Here is a 21,990-nt window from a genome sequence, read left to right on the forward strand (position 1 = left end):
TCATGTATTGTCATCCATATCTAAAAAGTGTGCAAAGTTTTTGGACTATTGAACGTGCCGACAAAATTGTGGATTAGGATTAGACTTCGAAAGTGTTGCGGAATAGGTACTTAAAGGAATGGACCGACATAGTATATTATGGAAGTGGGTCTTATTTTGGGAGTCATATCTTTCCGATAGATATCGCGCCCTCTTGTTTGGACAAAATATGACGAAGTCCAAATTTTTGGCCAAATCGGTTGATCAGTTCGAGAGTTATAGTGCTTTCCACCCACTACATATGGTGAACTTGCCCCTGAAAAAACCGTCGTAATTGAGGCAGCGAATGCAAGTAGCTTCAACAAATTCAACAAATTTGGTGTGCGAGGTACCCGAAGTAGAGGACAAATATAGTCCATATTCGAACCTGATCTGTATCTGGTGAATATGTTAAGATGTGTTAAGCATGGACCAAATCGGCAAATCCCTTCAAGAGTATTAGTGCGCACAATTTTTCCGACCATTTTTGAACTTTTTTCGGGTAGGTACCTGAAGGAGTGGACCGATATGGCTTGACTTCCAACTTAAACTATGTTTGGAAAAAAATATTACGAAGGCCAAATTTTGGACCGAATCGGCAGATGCATTCGGAAGTTATCTTGCGCTCCAATCACTACACACGGTGTCATAGGTTTTTTTTTGCAACTTTAAGGCTATTTTCTCAGGAAGTATGGACTTGCCCCTGATAAACTTGTACCGTCGTATGTGGGGCAGGGAGTACAAGTTTTCGATTCGATAGATGGTCCTAAACTTAGTTTGGACAAAATATTACGAAAGCTAAATTTTGGGCCGAATCGGTTGATCCGTTCGGGAGTTATCGTGCTCTCCAGCCAGACAGACAGTCGGACGGACGGACATAGCTAAATCAACTCCAAATTGTCTGAAACGGTCTAAAACCATTATTTCGATGAGGCACATTTTGCCCGTATGAAAGTGTATATACCCTCCTTAGCATAAATGCTGAGGGTATAAAGAGCGAAAGCTTCTGGAGATATTAAATACTATAGCTACAAATTTATTTTGTTCAGAGACTCATAATGAAATTTAATTTGAAACATTTCTTCTTTTGACACAATCACCAAAAGGCGAAGTATTTTAGGAGATTTTGACTCAGTATGGAATAAATTTTAATTAAGATTCTAAAAGTTTAACAACTAATTTCTACCTATAATATCGAATTTTGTAACGTAATTTTCTTAACAAAGTATTTTTCTCAGATATCTAGTTTGTTCTGGGACTTACAGTGAAATTTTGTGTAGAATATTTCTTCTTTTAAAGCATTTTGTCTAAATCTAAACTTATCGTTTTTTTAATGCAAATGTGTTTTGTACATTTACGCGGATACTTTGCCACGGAAATGTGGCGATAAGTTCTAGGACAGAGAAGCCATTACATAGTCGATACGTCCGAAGATTTGCTTTACCACCAATGAAACCAGGTAACGTAATTTGGTGACTATGTGGGTTCGAGTCCTTGGCTTTCCTTTTTCACTTGCAAATAATTTCCGATCATCAAGCTTAACTCTAAACGAGAAAATTAATATAAAATTTGTATATTTTTCATACAAAAGTAATGGTCTATGTCACCCGCAAAATGATATCAGATCATCATGCAAAATTATAGGCATTTTCTTCTACCTAAACTCTTACCTCGTGCAAAATCGTGACTATTGAGCTATAATTGTGACCTCTAGAGTGTTAATTACTACACTACAAACAAAAAACTGGATATTTTAGGCTGTAGCTCTGTTATCCGATCAGGTACATCAACGTAATCGACATCAGTGCAAAGGTCCAGAGATCGTCTTCCAAATATAACTCACGAGGGAAGAATGTGTCTTTCAGGAGCAAAGATATAAGCTGTATTCTAAATTTTTTCACAATTTTCACACAAAAGTTCTGGTCCATTTATATACTCTACATTGCCATATACTCTTACCTTATTTAAAATTTCGGACTATTATTGCGACCTACAGAGCCGCTACAAAATTAGATACAAATTTTGTTTTAGGTCCATTTCACCCGCTAAATATTACACGATCATCTCCAACAAAAATAGGGATCTATTCTGGTCTGAACCCGACCTCCATGCAAAATTTCGTGATGATCGGCCCATAATTGCGGCCTGGAGTTTGATTACAATTTATAATGGACAGACGGACGGACGGAAACACATCTCAAAAACGCTTTATCTGGTCGAGATATGAAGATTGGTATACAACATTGGGAGTCTTCGACGAATATTTCGCAGTGCTACATGAATTTTTACCAAAACAAACTTATAAAACCCTTTCTACCTAGTGGTGTAGGGTATAAATATTTGGGAGTTTTGTTGGCAAACTTGATGTATATATTTTCTTGATATACATATATTGTAAATACATATTTCATTTATTCGGCGACTTATATTCAAATTTTATGGAGAAATTGTTTTTCGTTGACGTCTTCTATCTAGAATGAATTGTTGTGGGACAAAACTTAATAAACTCAGATGAAGTACAACATTAACCCTAAAACTGTACGATTTAGGTACGATTTAGAGTTTTGGTGTATTCGGGGAGCTATAGTAAAATTTTATGACAAATAATTTTGTAGAATATTTTGATCTGATACGATCACATTTTGAAGGAGTTTTAAACGTTTTTGAAAAAAGGGGACCAAAAAGACCCCTTTAGTGACTCGCATAAGGGTTAATTTTTGCAAAAAACACAATATTACAGATAAAATCTGTTGATAAAATTTATAATCATCAATTAATAACTCAGTCTGACAATGGACCCGAAGAAACGAGGTAGAAAATATCTATTTTTAAATTGTAGAGTATAAAATGCATAAAAACTTGCCATTAAAAAAACAAAACGACGGGTCAGGAACGCGGACCCGGATCTGCTAGTATGAAATAAAATTGTTCCGGAATGCGATTTTGTTATCACTATTTAATAGTTTAATGTTATAATGTCCTTTATAATATCACCAAATAATAATTGTAGATCCTCACAAAACTGATATTGTTCATCAGAAAAAAACATCCATTATTATCCTATGTAACGACAAAGTGCAATTTTCTAAGGCAATTATTTTTTTTAATTGTGGAAAAAACTTCTTTACCAAAAATTAAATCGTTTACGCCTTGGTATGTTTGGCCCTTTGATAATTGTACATCCAATTTGGGATATTTACAACTTTTATACAAATTCCCCCACCAAATTTACAATAATTTGATATTTTGGCTTAAGAGTGAACAGAAAGCTGTTCACATAGGTCTACGTTTCGCTTTAGTTCCCAACATTCTCCTATTTTAACATTGAATTGAGACTTGGGGGTTGAATTTTTTATTTTTAAGGTATCAATGAAAATATCCTCCGAAAAAAGTTAATTTTAATTTTGGTATTTTATTTAAATGACTTAGATAATATTGGAAATAAGCATAACTATTTACAAATAAAAAAACAATTCTGATAATTGACAATTCTTAAGTTAAAATATTTTCTGATTTGTCTTTATTTATAACATATTTCATTTATATTGACGGCGAAGTTACAATATCTTCACTAATACCTCATTAAAAGTGTAGTCGCTTCTTCAATGACTTTCAAATGAAAGAAAAACTCGAACAAACACTAAAAACAATAACAATGGAGTATCAACTAATGGTTAGACAATTAATTTCAATCACTGTGCCATCACTTGACATTAATTAATTTTAATTGCTACGATGACATTTCATCGTTAATTGTCACAGAGGTTCATTATTGACACAACAATTGTGAGGTTATTAACAGTAGACAATACCCAGCAAACCAATCGTACCGACATCGTATCGAAATAGGAACAACATTCGGACGCTACGTAAACTTTGTGTACGAATATGTTGAGTCTATCTGGAATAGCTTGAATTATTATATGTTGCATTTATATTTAACATATTTAAAAATTGTATATGCGAATTGTATAAACAACCATGTTGTTTTTCGACAACAAACTAAACTTGTTCGATATATACAAAAGGTGGTTGTTTCCGATATATCGATCAGAATTCGTACCGAAATCGGAAGAAAGACATTAGCATATTCGAAGGGAAATTTACATCCGACATTCTCTCCGAAATCGGAACGAATTCCCCTATGAAAAATCGTATAGAAATCAGAACGAATTCTGAACGATTTTGCTTCCGAAATTGTTCCGATGTGTCGGACATACGACATTTGGTTTACTGGGTACATACAAAATACATACATATGTGTGTATAAGTGAACTAAGTGTCCACTCCAGGCAGCTCATATATATGTATTATTATGTACGCCTAAATATGTTGAAATGTTGTTCTATATATCACTTGTTTATTTATCAATACAACATAGGTCGACATATGTATGTCAATTTTGGAGTTAGTGGGTAGCACATTGTTGTCTAGCAAAAATAATTTATCTTTAACTAGCAAATTGTCCACTACTTTATGTACGGAAAGGATATAAACAACAAATTTTAATTAATTTCTCGTTGGAGTCGAGCTTAACGACCGATGATTTTTGCAAATGAATGAATGGTCAAATATCTATCGTTGTAAAAAACAAATTACATTTGAAAGATAAAAAGTTAGATGATAGCGAAGCCACTGCACTCCTGAAAACCGGATATGCATTCCGAAGCTTAGTAAAGATTTCTGAACGACTTCGGAATAATGTCGTAGGAATATCGAAGAAAAATATATTGAGTCTATGAGCACTAGCTTTAATTACACTGCACAACAAAATCGAACTTTTTTTAAAATTACAAGAAACCCCGCACAGATTATGAAAGAAGACCGAAAAAAAGAAGACACGTGTGTCGGCGTTTTAAAAGTTTACGTCGGGAATAACCTAAATAGGCGTGGCAAGTTCCGCCCATTTCTACAGGTTTTGAAATATTCGACATCAGATTCCTTGGAATCCTTGCATTTTAGGTATAAACCCAGCAAACCAAAAGTCGGATGTCCGACATATGTATCGGAATAATTTCGGAAGCAAAATCGTTCAGATTTCGTATCGATTTCTAGAAGATTTTTCGTAGGGGAATTCGTTCAGATTTCGTTCCGATTTCGGAGAAAATGTCGGAAGTAAATCTCCCTTCGAATATGCTAATGTTTTTCTTCCGATTTCGTTACGAATTCGGATCGATATGTCGGAAACAAATTTCCCTTCGCACAACAACCACCTTCTGTATATATCTAACAAGCAACATTTTAGTTTGTTGTCGTAAAACAAAATGGTTGGTTATAAAATTTGCATATACATTTTTTAAATATTTTAAATATAAATGCAACATAAAATAATTCAAGCTAGTGCTGATAGACTCAACTTATTCGTACACAGAGTTTGCATTGTTCTACTATAACTACAAAATGATAACAACAGGGAAAATCATTAGATATCTTTGAAATTATAATCTTCCATTAAAAAAACATAACAAAACAATTTACCAATAAAAAAGAGGCATTAGAGAAAAATTTTTTCCTTCGATAATCATGCGAAATTATTCCAAAATCGTTCAGAAATCTTTACGAATGTTCGGAAGGTACCTCCGATTTTCATACGACATTATTCCGAAATAGTTCAGAAATCTGTACGAAAATTCGGAGGAAAAAATTCGAATTCCGAATTTCCCAAGGATTTTCTTCCGATTTCGTTGCGAATTCTGATCGAAATCGATCCGATTTCGCTCCGACATTTCGTTCCGAAATTATGTCAACCACTTCATACAACTTTCGTTAAGATATCGTTACGATTTCGGATCAGATATCGGACGTAACGTCTGAAGTTTGTTCCGATTTCGTTACGATATCGGTACGATTGGTTTGCTGGGAAGTGTTTTTAACAAAATTACTGACAACAATGCGGGGTATCTTTTTATGAAAAAAACTAACCCTCATGCGATTCACTAAAGGGATCTTTTTGGTCCCTTTTTTTAAAAACCGTTAAAAACTCCTTTAAAATGTGATCGTATCAGATCAAAATATGCTACAAAATTATTTGTCATAAAACGTTACTATAAGTCCCCGAATAAACCAAAACTCTAAATCGTACCTAAACATTAAAAATCTGCCAAAAGTAAAATCACGTTTTATTAAGTTTTGTCCCACAAAACTTCATTCTAGATAGAAGACGTCAAAGACGACAATAATCTCCATCAAATTTCAATATAAGTCTCCGAATAAATAAGATATGAGGGCAGTTCGGAAAATTCTTAGCCTAACACAAAAAGCGCGGTATAAACAGAAAAAAGTTAAGTGTTTTGGAAACTTCCATCTCTGTTATGAACACATGTTAAATTTTGTTTCGATCTGGCAACTCCTTCATATAGAAACAGGTGTTCAAAAAAGACGCATCCGCAATTTTTTTACAATGGAAAAATTAGAAATGCGTGCTGTCATTAAATATTTACATACAAAAGGTTTATCGGGACAAGAAATTCATAATGATATGGTGAATGTGTTAGGTGAAAGTGCTCCTTCATATGCAACAGTAAAAAACTGCGTTGCTGAATTTAAACGTGGTAGTACAAGCATTGAAGATGAACCACGTAGTGGACGTCCAAAAACAGCAACAACAACAGAAATTGTAGCCAAAGTGCATGATATGGTATTAAATGATCGACGAATAAAAGTGCGTGAAATTGCTAATATCATGGGCATCTCAAATGATCGAGTCTATTTAATTTTGCATGAAGAACTACAGATGAAAAAGCTTTCTGCAAGATGGGTGCCGCACTTGTTAACAGTCGATCAAAAACGCATAAGAATGAACATTTCTCAAGCTTGTTTGGATCGTTTTAAGCGAAATAAAATGGATTTTAAGCGTCGTTTCATAACTGTTGATGAGACATGGATCCACCACTATACTCCAGAGACAAAAGAACAATCCAAACAATGGACTGAAGCTGGAGGAAGTGCCCCAAAGAAGGCAAAAACAATTCCATCGGCTGATAAGGTTATGGCAACGGTTTTTTGGGACTTCAAAGGTATTTTATTGATTGACTATCTGCAAAAGGGTAAAACAATAAATTCAGAGTATTATTGCAACCTTTTGGATCAATTAAATGTACAAATTCGAGAAAAACGTCCTGGCTTACAACACAAAAAAATAATTTTTCATCAAGACAACGCACCAGCGCACAAGAGTATTTTAACAATGGCTAAAATCAACGAATTAAAGTACGAGTTGCTTGACCACCCACCTTATTCTCCTGATTTAGCTCCCAGTGACTTTTACTTGTTCCCAAATCTAAAAAAATTCCTTGCTGGCAAGCATTTTACCTCAAATGAAGATGCAATTACAGTTGTAAACCACTATTTTGAAGACCTTGAGGAAAACAATTTTAATCAAGGGATAGAATTGCTAGAAAAGCGTTGGACTAAGTATATTGAAGTTTCAGGAGATTATATTGAAAAATAAAAATATTTTTGAAAAACTAAATATTCTCTTTCATTGATAGGCTAAGAAGTTTCCGAACTGCCCTGGTATATCTAACAAGCAACATTTTAGTTTGTTGTCGAAAAACAAAATGGTTGGTTATAAAATTCGCATATAAAATTTTTAAATATTTTAAATATAAATGCAACATATAATAATTCAAGCTAGTGCTGATAGACTCAACATATTCGTGCACAAAGTTCACATTGTTCTACAATAACTACAAAATGATAACTACAATGAGGTACGTTTGAAATTAAAGATCAGAGAAAAATTAAACAATAAAAAAGATGCGTCAGAGAAAAATTTTTTCCTTTGATATTCATACGACATTATTCCGAAATCGTTCAGAAATCTGTACGAAAATTCGGAGGAAAAAATTCGCATTCCGAATTTTCCAAGGATTTTCTTCCGAATTCTGACCGAAATCGATCCGATTTCGCTCCGACATTTCGTTCCGAAATTATGTCAACCACTTCATACAACTTTCGTTAAGGTATCGTTACGATTTTGGATCAGATATCGGACGTACCATCTGATTTTGTACGATGTCGGTACGATTGGTTTGCTGTGTAGATACAGACACAAAATGGCGGTATACCGGCAGTGACGGTGGTGGTTGTTGTGCGAAGGGAAATTAGTTTCCGACATTTCGCTTCGAATTTGTACCGAAATCAGAAGAAAAACATTAGTATATTCGAAGGGAAAATTTCTGCCGATATTTGCAAAGAAATGAAATCTGATCGAATTCCCCTGCGAAAAATCGTTTACAAATCGGAACGAAATCTGAAAGGTTTTGCTTTCGAAATTGTTCAGATGTGTCGGACATCCGACATTTGGTTTGCTGGGAAAACACACGAACTGAAATCGACGTTGGGTACTGTGTTGTTCATAACTGATTTAAAATTTATCAACAGGCTAATTTTTACCATAGGGAATGTCATATCCATTTTCTGAAAATTTCATGAAATTACGTTCAGTAGTTTTCGAAGTATAGTGTATTGAAAAGATTGGACGCGACGATCAGTTTTTAAGATATAACTTATTTTAAAAGGGGGCGTGGTCGGGTATTTTAGTTCCAAATAAAAAAACTCGACAACCGTTACGGTCAAAAGGTTTGCATATATAGCGTTTTAAAATATAGGACGTGTGGAAGATGCCAAAACTACCTCAACAATTTCATTAAAAACGGTTCAGTCGTTTCGGGCGTGGTCGGGTCTTTATTCGCCAAAGAAGTACCTTTGAGTATCACTTAAAAAGGCTATTTCCATCCAATCTTTTAAAATTCTACTATTAATGACTTGAACTCTCTTTGTTCACCATTTCCATTGAAATAAAGTAAAGAATAATACTAGTCTGTAATATACATAAAATACTTAACACTTACCCCTTGTTGCATCCATCCAACATGCTATTTCACTGTTCATAAACTCTCTCTCTCTCTCTCTCTCTGGCGGTGTAAAAATATTCAAATTATGTGATGTCGTATGCAACCACACCTTTGCACTGGTCACATTTTCCAGGTGCTGGTTGGTTGCTTCATTATGCAAGTCATAGCCATAAATTTACAATGCCATCATAAATTGCCAACTAAATTAACTTTTGGTACACTCGTATTCGACTCGCCTCTCTAGATAAGGAAATGACAGTAGAAAAAAAACACAGGCAAAAGTTTAGTTTTCATGTATATCTCATAGAAACAAAAAAGTTGTTTTTATTGTTGTGACGAAGAGCAAATTGGTGGTTTTATATAATTGTTGAAGATATAGAATTTAATCATTTTCATGGAGAATTCAAGTATGACTTAAAGCATGGTTTTCTAAAAAAATTTAAGCATAAAGAGGGTTTCATAAATGTTGTTGTAAGGTCTTCTATAAAATAAACGAGAATTGTAATGACCTCCAACTGAGCATGAGGAATTTTTCGAGTAATTTATATCCTCGTAGGGATCCGTTTTAATACAACAGAAGACCTTAATAGGGGTTTTCATTCATACCGAAAAAGTTTCCTGTTGGGGTTTTCTATGAAAGAAAGCATTTGCAGGTACATTAGGGCGAACAAATTCTTTTTGGAACTCCTTCCCATTCCCTACATTTTTTTCAAAAAACCGGTTGGGAGTGACCCGTGCAATCTTTGTTTCCATAGTAATTTGTATGGATCCCAATTGCATCTTCAGGAAAATTATCAAAAGGCCGCAATTATGGTCCAATCGATAAAAAAAACTTTACCAGTTCAATGTTGTGATTAAAAAATTAATCCAACAACAATTTGAGGAAATCGGATGTGATTTGTAAATAGCTCCAATATGAATATTTGAGCGATTTTTGGCCATACATGAAAGTTCGATCCGATTTTCACAAATTTTTGTAGGATTCGTTTTTTAACCAAAACAAAGAACTGGTAAACAAATATCGCTCGGATAGCACGGGTTAACTACCAGAATAAGCGGAGAGTGTCACAGTTCGCTAGACATAACCACCGTGTCACCTGGTCCGACAAAATACGTCACATGGCAACCCGTCGTTTCTCTTGGATCAGACCATCTCCCCATTTTTGTCTCCATCAGCAGACCGCCCGATTTCATCAACGCCGCAATATAATTAGGGATAGGTATTGGAAAGCAATGTTCGATTTTGGTCTAAAACTAAAAATGCGATTTTTCGGTCTGGCGATTATTTCAGTTGTCTAAAAACTCTACTTTCAACTTTTTCATAACCGCAGAAAATCGATTATATTCGACTGACTATTCGTCGATTTTCAAGTTTTCTTTTGAAACTGCAAAACGGCCAAAAGTGTAAAACCGCCAAGTCAACCATCTATGGGCAAACTCGAAAATTGATCACAAGATTATCGATTATGCGATTTTCCCTCCAGAAAAAAGTTTAGACTTTTGGCTGCAAACAGTCGATTAATCGATTGATCGAAAGTCGACTTTCTTATCCCTAATTCTAATCAATCATAGTAAAGATAATTGGCCGGGTTTCAGAGAGTTTACTAATCACCGCATCAGAGATCTGCCCAACATTTCTGGTGTTCGGGTAGCAGAAAGGACGTTTCGAGACATCATCATTACTGCAGCCGCTCGCCATATACATACCGGTTGTTCGAATACCCGAAGTGAGAACAAATTTTCCAGCATTTGCGAAGGGATTAGCAAATGAGCGTAATGAGCTTCGCCGTGCCAACCCCAGTGACCCCAGTGTCAGGTAGCTGACACTAGAAGTTAACAGATTGGTCGGTTAATATTAACAAAACAAGTAGCAAGATCATCTGAAGAGTTGCAACATTGTAGCTGGAATAAATGAATTGTGGGCAACGTCTAAGTCACTCTCGAACATTGGAAATAAGGAAGATGAGACCTCTTCATGTTTGGCAACGTTACGCTGACTGATCCAAAGGGGTGCACATATAATTTTATTCGACAGTTTGTCGAGGATCCCATGAGTGACATGTAGAAGAGCAGAGTAGTACGCTGCCTTAGATCTCTACCTTCTTGGGAATGTCAATGTCATCAGGAACGCAAATTCAATCGTTGGGCCCTGATGGAATCTTCACGGTAATGCTGAAATAGCTGGATCTTATAAAATATCTCAACTTATCGCTAAAGATCCACATCGTTTCCAATGCACTGTGGATCCACCCATTGGCCAAAAATAAAAAATGAATTCAAAATTTTGATACAACATCTGGCAACTCTGACAGCTATGAAATGGACCTTTTTAAAAATATATTAATTTTTGTTTCGTTCGAACGCGGTCTTCTTAAGAACGGCTTCAAAAGCCGGAACATTTGACTAATATTTTTTGTTGCGAGTACAACCCGTATTTTAAGTGCAAGTAAATATATTCAAAATATCGCGAAACTAATACGTATAGCAAAATATTATAGTGGATTTTGAAGGAGGAGGTAATAGCTTAATTTTCGTTAAAAAATAATGTTTTAGCGTGTTGTGGAATTCTAGTAAGCTGCATAATTTCTTAGTGTATTTTGGTTTTAGTCATGTTGCCCACCAGTATCCACCTCGGGAATAATTTTCCAAAGTTTATGTCATTTTGTATTAACAGCATAAAACAAATCTTACCGTATACCCCCTCCAAAGGGGAAAGGGGGGAGAATGTTACGCTCGTGGTTTCTTAAAACACTCTTCGCAGCAGCACAAAGCTGTAACCGGCGCATTGGCTTAATTTTTGGGCACTTTCTCCATACAAATGGATCCACTGTGCAATGTCTGGAAAATAGGCTGGGTGGTCCCACCACTTAAGGCAAGGAAGTCAGCAAAGGTGAATCGTACAGATCGATGTCGCTTATGTCGCCCGTAGCAAAGACTCATGAGGCTTTAATCCTCCCCAGCAGTAGCAATAGCTATCCAGTTGCCGATCATTAGCATGGGTTCCGTAATCAGCACAGCATGACAACAGCGCTGCACACCACCTCCACACATATACGTCAAGGACTCAACCAGAGCTTGACTTATCTAAAGCCTTTGATACTGCCAAATACTCAACACTGTTTAAGGACATCAAACAGACTACCCTCTGGTCAAGATGAAAAGGTTGGATAGTCAATTATATATGTGGACACCAGTTGTACATGGAATTCATGAACAAGAAGTCCAAGCCCCGTAGAATGAAATAGGGTGTTCCTCATGGTGAAGTGATATCTCCCAAACTGTTTAACTTTTTCCACTTACTCCAGACGGCATTGGATCGTAACATATGCGGATGGTTGTACGATGTTGGAGCCAGGTAACTTTCCTGATGTCACTTTTGTGAAAAACTGAACTCTTGCTTGACTATTCTTACCACCGTTTTTCACGTGATGAAAAATACGCCAAATCTACGGCTACTCTGTTCACGACATGGACTGCAGTGGTGAACAATGTGTTGAATGTCATGTTCGATGGTAGCAGAATTCCGACCACCAACTACCCCTAGATTCTAGGGGTCTCATTCGACAGCATGTTCACGTAGTCAGCGCATGCCACAGCTATCTTCGACAAGCTGAGATGTAGAAACAAGGTCCTCAAATCCCTAGCCGACAGCACTTGGTATGCCCATAAAGAAACCTTGTTGACCACATATAATGCGATAGTTCGGTCTGTGGTAAGCTATGCGCGCCAGTATGGTCCGCAAATATATGTAAAACGCGATGGATAAACATTCAAACCTGTCATGTTCGATGGTAGCAGAATTCCGACCACCAACTACCCCTAGATTTTAGGGGTCTCATTCGACAGCATGTTCACGTAGTCAGCGCATGCCACAGCTATCTGCGACAAGCTGAGATGTAGAAACAAGGTCCTCAAATCCCTAGCCGACAGCACTTGGTATGCCCATAAAGAAACCTTGTTGACCACATATAATGCGATAGTTCGGTCCGTGGTAAGCTATGCGCGCCAGTATGGTCCGCAAATATATGTAAAACGCGATGGAAAAACATTCAAACCTGTCAGATTGCTGCCCTGCGAACTGCAACAGGGTGCCTCCTCATGTCTTCAGTGGAAATCAACGCAATGACTCTTCCAGTATTTCAACACAATGACACGCTTTCTTTGCAGTGTGTTACCGTAAGAGCCATCCTAATCACCATATGGTGGATAGGACTCCCCCACCCAGGAGGGATATTCATGATGTAAAAAGAGAAGTCCAATGTTACAAGAGAGAACACCTAGATCAACAAGCCTATCAAACAGGTTTAAATAGCATTCACACATGACATAAACATCACTCTGCACCTCTTTAAATCCTGCCAAATCTATTGAACTAGCTCCTGTAGCTTTGTGGCTGCAAACCATCGAACCGTCTTATTCTTAGAGACTGAGATAGACCCAGTACCAAATTAGGTAGAAAAACGAACTTACAACCATATCGCTCATTTACTCATATAGTGACACATCTCGAAAAATCCAGGTTCGAGAAAAAACGCGTTTTAAGTTGGCGATTGAAATTTGACTTCTTCATTTAAAAACATTATTACACAAAAACTCAAATAACTACTTGGACCATATTTCGCAAACAGAGATACCAATGCTAAATTTCTGTGCAAGATCAAGCATGATTTGAAGTTTTCTAGTGCTTCATAAACTAAAAAAAGGTTTTGTGTTGAATTATGCGAAACTCGTAGTAAATGAGCTGTATCTCGTCGAGTTTTTGAGATATCGATTTGAATTTGACACAAGATGAAGTAGAAGTCCTAGAAAAAATAGAAATTGCTAACTCAGAAAACACATTTTTTGAGTTATGCCACTCTTTGAGTAAATGAGCGATATCATTTACTGTTACAGCAACAAGGTCACTAGGATACCTTTGGAACAAATTGTAGTACATCAATTGTTGATGATAGTAATAAAAGGTACATGACAAGGAGCAGAATTTACCTTGTTTCCTTTTATATTAGCGGACATATGTCCCTCGAACGGAACAATTTTGCTTTGGAATAAGTAAAAAAGTATCAATCGGTATCGGTGTAAATTGAAACACCATTCTCCCCAAAAAATACTTATGTATTTAGGGTGTTTTCAATATTTTGGGCGTACAAAAATGACAAAAATGTAGATTAGGATTAAAGTACAAAAGTTTTGCGGATAAGGTACTTGAAGGAATGGACCGACATTGTCCATTATTGAATTGTCATCGTATAACTTTTGGACCAGTATGCCAGAAAGCATGGATTTGTCCACGGAAAACTTAATATATCTGTAAACAAGACGACAACAAATAGCATCGGTATACATTTCCAAAGGACCTTCGAACAGACCCTAAACTGCACCTAGACACAAATCGTGAACTTTTGTGGAGTATGTACCCCAAGGAGAGGGCCGAAATGGGCCAGTTTAGAAGATAAACTTAATTTTGACAAAATGTTATGAGATCCAAAGTTTGGACCAAATTGGTTGACCCTGTAACGAGACGGTTTCATACAATTCTTACATCTCATTCGACCCTCATTGATATCCATCCCACCTTAATGTTTCCATTATACCGTCAGTATCAAACTTACAAACTTACGCCATACTCAATAGTGGCCTATCATCACATAGCATATGTTGGGTTCAGTTCAGTCAACAACAATCCCATTCAATAATAATTCTCATTCACTTCGTGCAACCACCCGAATATGTATTCTGGTTTTACTCACCCAAGTGGTCGATCAAAAGTCGACAAAGTACGACAAGACGTGTGGCTCGACCGCAGTATCGTTACTCGTTAGCTAAGATTCGAACACACTCCTAGTAAGTCTCTTAGCAAGCTCCAGCTCTTAGCAAGCTCCAACCTCTTAGCTAGCTCCATGCTCTTAGTAAGCTCCAAGTCTCTTAGCAAGCTCCAGACTCTTAGCAAGCTCCAAGCTCTTAGCAAGCTCCAAGTCTCTTAGCAAGCTCCAGACTCTTAGCAAGCTCCAAGCTCTTAATCAGCTCCAAGCCTGCTCCAAGTTCTTAGCAAGCTCTAAGCTCTTAGCAAGCTCAATGCTCATAGCCAGCTCAACGCTCATAGCCAGCTCAATGCTCATAGCCAGCTCCTGAATATTGACCAACCTCTTTCCCACACAGCAACCCGAATGCCATCGAGTCGTGTCATACACCCGACGACTGCCGAGCCGACAGCCTCCCGAAAGCATTACAGAACCTAAAGTTACCGATTGCCCCAAGCCGACACCAACCAGAGTCTTGTAGTGCCGAGCCACATCCGACAACTGCCGATCCGAAAGCTACCCGATTGCCCCGAGCCGACAGCAACCGGAGTCTTGTAGAGCCGAGCCACAACCTACAGCTGCCGAGCCAAAAGCCACCCGACTTCCTCGAGCCGACAGCAAACCGATTAGTGTGGAGCCGAGCCACACCAGACGATTACCTAGCCACTGCCGATCCGACAGCCGCCTAATAACACAGAAACGAACTCAACTAATAACTAATATTGCATCCACTTTCCACACACACATATATTATTCGTTCATCAAACACTAAGAGTTCACAATAAAGATTAAACTAGTAACCACTCGTGTTTTACTTAAGGTTTGTGGGTCCTTAGGCCGACATTAGCAGCGACTGAGCCTACCTCAGCCCTAGATAAAACCACTCGTTATAACCCGTTTAAGAGATATCGAGAATGAGTGATATTTTTTAAATATTGGGATGAAGTACCAAAAGTTGTGGACCGGTATGTTTGGACAAAATATGACAAAGGCCAAATTTAGGACCAAATCGGTTGATCAGTTCGAGAGGTATCGTGCTCTTCAACCACTACATATGGTGCAATAGGGGTTGTTACACCTTTCGGGCTGTTTTCTTAAAAAGTATGGACTTCCCAGAAATCAAAGTGAGAGTGAGAGCCGGTCTTAAAGTGAACCGAAGGAGCGAAGCAATTGCGTCCATATTGGAACCTTATCTAAGTCTGTTAAAAATTTCACTACGTGCAAAGTATGGACCAAATCGGTTACTCCCTTTAAGGGTTATCGTACGCACAAATTTTCCGAACATTTTCGAACTTTTGTGGGGAAGGTACCGGAAGGAGTGGATTAATATAACCCATCTTCGAAAGCCAAATTTTGGACCGAATCGGTTGATCCGTTTGAGAGTTATCTTGCACTCCAGACAGACAGACGGACACGGCTATATCAATTCCAAATTGTCTGAAACGGATTTCGTCCAAAAATACTTGGGGTCTAAAACCATTATTTTAGGTACGACTCTCATTGACAACTAATCGATTTTGTCGTCATTTTGGCTTAGAAAAAACTATGTTTGGTGTTTTGCATATTCTGTATATTCGAACAACCAATAAACAACGACTATACAAAACAACAAAATATAGTTTTTTTTTTTAATAAAAACCGGATAAATGCACAAATCGACTATGAAAACGAGACAAAATGGATTAGTTGTCAAGCCGTACCTAAAATTTTCTGAGCGACATTTTTGCAGAACGTTTCGCAATTTGAAAAACGTCATCTTGTGGCACTTTTATAGCGGTTCTTAAAATAAGGGACGAATAGGACCTGAAGGGAGCGAGTTAGGAGGTCGAAGTGCTCTATAAAAATAATCCTCATTCGATTTGACTGCAGACATGTCATCTCATAAATAAGCTAAAACAACAGTTAACAAAGATATAACGCTAATTTCAGATACCTTACAGGGTCTTCAGCAGAAACTTCATCACGCCATAACTCGGAAGTTCGACTCACGACGGATTTGTCCTCCCGGATTCTTAATATACTCAGTTTGGGCTGTCACCCCCAAAAGGAATTATCTCTGCCCCAGATTTTCACCTCCATTTTGTGGCACAGTATAATAAATATCATAAGTTTGTGGGGTAACGATGATTTCTATTGTTCTTCCCTTTTATAAGGAACTAGTCATCATTTACATAAATGTTAAAATCGTCAACATTATTTTTATTGCATCCCAGATGGAAGCGACTATAAAGAGAATATATTCACTATCCCGGCCATGATCAGTCAAATACAATATCCCGTTAACATATCAGAGCAATGAGAATGTTCTAGAAATAGTCAAGTTGCCAATTCTTAGGTAAAAAAGTCTCCGCGAGGTTTCCTTGCGTTCTGTGGCCACAACAACGAAAATCTGTTCTGAATAGTCGGCATTGTTGAGGCTACATATACTGGCACCTAAAACATATTCTTTATGTATATGCAATACAATAGACAACTTAAATTATAGATTTACTAATGCTGGTAACATGGCATAATAGCAACGGAATGAGAAGCCTAGAGTACCCTTCACTACCCACGAACTTGTTGGGAGGTATAAAAAGTTTAACATAATTAAGCCCAAAGTAAAAGTGGGTGCTTGAAAAATATTCCCACATGTCAATAGCATTTACAGTCCACAGAAAAAAAGAGAACTTCAATCACAGACACAAGAATATAATAAATATTACAAAATCGATTCTTAGAAATCAAACAATCAAAAGAAACAGAAACTTTTATTTTCCAAAGAAATACATACACATCTATGTACATATATGTGCATATGTATGAAAATATATCATATTTCTGTCGGTTGTTGGAATAAAAATACTGAAACCCCAACATCGGTATCAACAACAATAAGAACAATATTGGATATCAAAATGACAGAATAATGGAATTGTTTGTAAAAAGAATCAAGCAGCGTTTCGGGTGTAGCAATACAAAGAAAAGTAACGCTATGGTCATGCCTGTGGAATATTTGTGAAAACAAAAAAACAAAACATTCAAGTCCATTCACCCACCTACCAACTTCTATTTACCTTCAGTCAGATGTGCAAACATACTTATGTACAATATACGTTGTTGGTTTGTCACAAAGTATTTGGCTGGTCATTCTGACGCCAAAGTACTTCTTTTATTAGATATGGATGGAAAAGTTTTCTCTTCGTTTACCGAGAACTTCTTCTGATTTCTTTGTACACTTGCAGTGAAGTTTTTCTTTTTTTCTTTTCGTTTTTTTGTAAGCATCATCTACTATGTGAAGAGCAAAAACTTTATCAAATTTAGCAAATTGTTACAATTCTTGTTTAACTTTACCATAGATGCTATGGTTAGTTCATGAAATGCGCAATCGTTTCCCTGTAAAAGAACAATGATGGGGAAACTTTGCTCAGATTTACTGAAAAAACGGGAATATTTTGAATTTGTCCAAGTTACTATGAATTTGTATTTTTGATTGGTTGAAGGACAACCGAACTACTTGTAAGTGTACGTTTTTTTTTTGTAGTTTCCGTTGGTCACTAAACATCTCCAACAAAGGTCCAAGTTTTGAAATAGCGTCATGAAACGGTACCTCCCGATTTTCGGTATTTTGAGGATTTTAGCTACATTTTTGACCGAACTACCTGTAATTTGACGACTTTTAGATACCAGTAGTCACAAAACTTCTCCATTAAAAATTGCCCATATAGGTCTATGTTTGGGTACAGCACTCATATAACGGTACCTTCCGATTTTCAGTATTTTGAGGATTTTAGTTACATTTTTTGACCGAACTACTTGTAATTTGGCTTTTTAGGTTCCCAGTGGCCACAAAACATCTCCATCAAAAATTGTCAACATAGTTCCATGTTATGGCATAGCGCCTATATAACGGTACCATCTTATGTTCGGTATTTTGATGATTATACCCTCAGCCTTTAGGCTAAAGAGGCTATATACACTCTGATACGATAAAAATGTACCGCATCGAAATAATGGTTTTAGACCCCAAGTATGTTTGGACAAAATGTGTTTTAGACAATTTGGAGTTGATCTAGCCATGTCCGTCCGTCTGTCTGTCCTGCTGACTGGATCCCACGATAACTCTCGAACGGATTGACCGATTTGGTCCATACTTTGTATAGCATAAACCTTCTACCAGAGTAATATGAGGTTCAAATATGGACTCAATCGGTCCACCCATTCGGATACCTCCCACACAAAATTTCGGAAAAGTTCAGTTTAGGGCCTGCTCTCGAATCGCTTTGATTTTTATTGTATCAACTTGTATTCACTGCCCCCCCATACGACGGTACAAGTTTCATCAGGGGCAAGTCCACACTTCCTGAGAAAGTAGCCTAAAGGTGCACAAAAAACCCTATTACACCGTGTGTAGTGGTTGGAGCGCAAGAAAACTCTTGAACGAATCTAATGAGTCGGTCCAAAATGTGGCCTTCGTAATATTTTGTGCAAACTTAGTTTAAGTTCGAAGATAAGCCATATAGGTACACACCTTCAGGTACCTCCCACAAAAAAGTTCAAAAATGTTCGGACAAGTTGTGCGCACGATAACTCTGGTTGGGAGTGAGCGATTTTTTTCCATACATTACACATCCTAATATATTTACCAGATATAGATCAGGTACGAATATGGACTATATTTGTTTTGTTCAGTCCTTCGGGTACCTCCCACACAAAATTTTGGATAAATTCACTTTAAGCCCTGTTCCCGAATCACTTTGATTTTTGTTTACATGCATTCTCTGTCTCAGTTACGACAGTAAACGTTTCTTCAGGGGCTAGTCCATACTTCTTGAGAAAACAGCCCGAAAGTTGTAAAAGAACCCCTATGGCACCATATGTAGTGTCTGTAGAGCTCGAACCGAATACTGCGTTCGTCCACACTTTTGATATCGTAATATTTCTTCGAATATTAGATGAAATTTGATGGTAGTGCTTAAAGATTTACTGCTTCCGGTACCTTTCCCACAAATGTTTGAAAATATTTGCTAAAATGATAAGAGCAATATCTCACAAACGTAGCAACCGATTTGGTCCAAATTTTCGATTTCGAAATGTTTTGTCCAAGCTTAGTTTATGTTAAAATTTGGGACCTATCGGTCCAATACTTGGGATACCACTCATACAAATGTTCAACACATTTTTGTAGTTGAGAGTCTGTTCGAGGATCCTTTGGACATTTTTACTGAAGGTTTCCATAGTGGCCCGATATTATGCTTTTCGTAGGCTAGTATGGTACAAAAGCCCTATCTATCGAAATCCCCCGCAAATTTTTGAGCTTTAATCCAATCCATATTTCTGTCGGTTCATACGCCCATACATTTTTTTTGTTTTTTTTTTTTTTTTTTTGGAAAAAAAAAGTATTTCAATCACACAGGCTGAGGGTACATCTCTGTCGGCAAAGCCGACCGATACTTTTTTACTTGTTTTAGCTACATTTTGATCGAACTATCTGTTTGACGTTTGAGGTTCCCAGTGGTCACAAAACATCTATACCAACAAGTAAGAACGGCGTTAAGTTCGGCCGGGCCGAACTTGTTATACCCTCCACCACAAGTTGTATTGAAGTAAAATGGAATAATTAGTTTCCTTTCGTGTATGAAGAAGACTTAATACTAAATTTCAGCAATTTCGGTAAAACACCATTCTATGGTGCCTATTTCAAAACGTCGATCTATACCGACAAATTTCTGACGGAAAGTTTTTAGGCTCAAAGAAGACTAATACCAAATTTCCTATATTTCGGTAAGAGAATGTGGCTAAAACTTAAAAAATACCGAAAATCAAGAAGTGCGCTTCTATGGGGATATAGAAAGACGTGGACCTATACTGATAATACTCTTCTGGAATATTTTATAACTCTTGGAAGACGAAATAACGAATTTCAGCCATTTCGGTTGGATATTGGCGTCACAATCTTCAGTATTACGAATATCGGTAGGTACCGTTCTATGGGGGCTATATCGAAACGTGGACCTATACCGACGAATTTTATTCAGAAATGGGGCAATATGAAAGCGTGGACCTGTACAGACATATTTCTGGCGAACAGTTTTATATCACATTGAAGACTAAATACCAAATTTCAGCCATTTTTGGTGGAATATTGAAGACACAACCTTCAAAATACAAAAATCGGGAGGTACCTTTCCATGGGGGCTATATGAAGGCATGGACCGATACCGAAAAAGTTCTGGGGGAAAGTTTTATACCACCAACGTAGACTAAGTACCGAATTGCAGCCATTTCGGTGTGATAATGAAGCTAAAACCTTCAAAATACCGAAAATCGGGAGGTACTGTTCTATGGGGGCTATATGAAGGTGTGGACCGATACCGACAAAATTCTGGGGGAAAGTTTTATACCCCTAAAGAAGACTACGTACCAAATTTCAGCCATTTTGGTAGGATAATGAAGCTAAAACCTTCAAAATACCGAAAATTGGGAGATACCGTTCTATGGGGGCTATATGAAGGTGTGTACCGATACCAACAAAATTCTGGGAGAAAGTTTCATACCCCTATAGAAGACTACGTACCAAATTTCAGCCATTTTGGTAGGATAATGAAGCTAAAATCTTTAATATACCGAAATCGGGAGGTACCGTTCTATGGGGGCTATATGAAGCTGTGGACCGATACCGACAAAATTCTGGGGGAAAGTTTTATACCCCTAAAGAAGACCACGTACCAAATTTCAGCCATTTTGGTAGGATAATGAAGCTAAAACCTTAAAAATACCGAAAATCGGGAGGTACCGTTCTATGGGGGCTATATCAAAACGTGGACCGATATATCCCATTTTCAATACCAACCATCCTGCAAGTAATAAAAACTTCTGTACCAAATTTTGACTCTCTATCTTTAAAATTGCGAGCTGCATCTTGATTTCAACAGACAGACAGACGGACGGACTGACGGACGGACGGACAGACGGACATGGTCAAATCGACATAGAATTTTATGCTGATCAATAATATATATACTTTATAGGGTCTCCGACGAATATTTCGATGTGTTACAAACGGAATGACAAATTTAATTATACCCTCCATATGGTGGAGGGTATAAAAATTGTTTATGGTAGATAGTATCCGTTTACATACAATTTGAGGGATGATCTATCAATTTGTGCAAAATTAACAAAACTTTTGCAAGAGTGCAGGTGTTGCAGAAAAAAAAAACAAAACGTGGATTCATTGAAGGAACTGTTTGATATCAACAAGGTAAAAGGCGAATGAAAATTGAGAGTAAAGCAGCGGCAAACCAGCCTATCGAAATATGACAATGGACGACTAT

General features: G+C 37.2%; 1 long non-coding RNA gene across 1 annotated transcript in view; it reads right to left on the reverse strand.

Annotated features, from left to right (window-relative positions):
* LOC141401254 (uncharacterized) overlaps window positions 1-21,990 on the reverse strand; it is a 307,733-nt gene that overhangs the window by 258,406 nt on the left and 27,337 nt on the right. The window contains exon 2 of the long non-coding RNA XR_012412303.1: window positions 8,874-9,116. This is a non-coding gene — a long non-coding RNA (uncharacterized lncRNA). The remainder of the gene's footprint in view (window positions 1-8,873; window positions 9,117-21,990) is intronic.

This window comes from Musca autumnalis, unplaced genomic scaffold (genome assembly GCF_047663935.1).
Source record: "Musca autumnalis isolate F117 unplaced genomic scaffold, ASM4766393v1 scaffold_4, whole genome shotgun sequence".
Lineage (NCBI taxonomy): Eukaryota > Metazoa > Arthropoda > Insecta > Diptera > Muscidae > Musca > Musca autumnalis.